Genomic DNA, 1,206 nt, shown 5'->3' with positions numbered 1-1,206 from the left:
AAAAAACTGCCATATAGTGCAGAAGCTAACTGAATAAAATACGCAATCAGACGGTAGAAATGACGGTTGTATTGAAAGATAAAAGTTGAGGCACTGAGAACAATAAAGGGCCAAAGCGTGGACACTAAGGTTTTGAGAAAAATAATTGTTTGTGAAAATCAAATGTGTAGACAAACCACGAGTGTCATATTATTCTTTAACCATGTCTGAGCATCCTTTATTTCCTGCGAAAAAATAATGTACCCACTTTGTTATGAAATATTAATTAATATCAAGGATTATGAATGTTAAATTGCAAAGCTTCCGTATGTAGGCTAGTGACTTTCTTTTGTCAGTTGTAATGTTTGTGATTACACTGCGGTGATAAGGGTCGTGGGATAGCTCCTAGTATCGTGTAGGACCTCCTCTTACCTGGCTTAGTGCAGTAACTCGACGTAGCGTGCACACAGCAAGTTACTGAAAGTTGCCTGCATAAATATTAAGCCTTGCTGTCCCTATAACCGTCCCTAATTGCGGAAATGCTGCCGGTGCAGGATTTTGTCCACGAACTGCCCTCTCTCCTTATGTCCCATAAATTTTCGATGGGGTTCATGTTGGGCGATCTGAACAAAACTTGAGAGTGGTATAATAATTTGAACACGTCTGAAACTTCCTGGCAGATTAAAACTGTGTGCCCGACCGAGACTCGAACTCGGGACCTTTGCCTTTCGCGGACAAGTGCAAGGTTCGCAGAAGAGCTTCTGTAAAGTTTGGAAGGTAGGAGACGAGATACTGGCAGAAGTAAAGCTGTGAGGACCGGGCGTGAGTCGTGCTTCGGTAGCTCAGTTGGTAGAGCACTTGCCCGCGAAAGGCAAAGGTCCCGAGTTCGAGTCTCGGTCGGCACACAGTTTTAATCTGCCAGGAATTTTCATATCAGCGCACACTCCGCTGCGGAGTGAAAATCTCATTCTGAACACGTCTGTTTACCTAATCTCACTGCAAAGTGGTGGAGTGTCACGTGAATGCTTGGTTCTACGCCACCTGCAGCGCTGCAAAGCCAGCCGTGCGTTTCATTAATGCGGGCGAGTACTGTACTGTACCGTAGAGCATACAGTGCAGCAGTGGCAGCGACCTGCCGGAAGCCGCGGGGCCCAGCTGGGGGCGGAGGCAGACCGGGCCCGGCCAACACCGGCTCAAGGGAAGGCCTCGGCGCTTGCTGGTGACGTC

General features: G+C 47.4%; 1 non-coding gene across 1 annotated transcript; it reads left to right on the top strand.

Moving 5' to 3' along the window:
- Positions 1–808: 808 nt before the first annotated feature.
- Positions 809–884, top strand: Trnas-cga (transfer RNA serine (anticodon CGA)). The gene has a single exon. It is a non-coding gene; the product is annotated as a tRNA-Ser (tRNA).
- The last annotated feature ends 322 nt before the right edge of the window (positions 885–1,206 follow it).

Source organism: Schistocerca serialis, chromosome 12 (genome assembly GCF_023864345.2).
Source record: "Schistocerca serialis cubense isolate TAMUIC-IGC-003099 chromosome 12, iqSchSeri2.2, whole genome shotgun sequence".
NCBI classification, from domain to species: Eukaryota; Metazoa; Arthropoda; class Insecta; order Orthoptera; family Acrididae; genus Schistocerca; species Schistocerca serialis.
The sequence above is the reverse complement of the archived record's forward strand: the minus strand, read 5'-3'. Positions and strand labels throughout refer to the sequence as shown.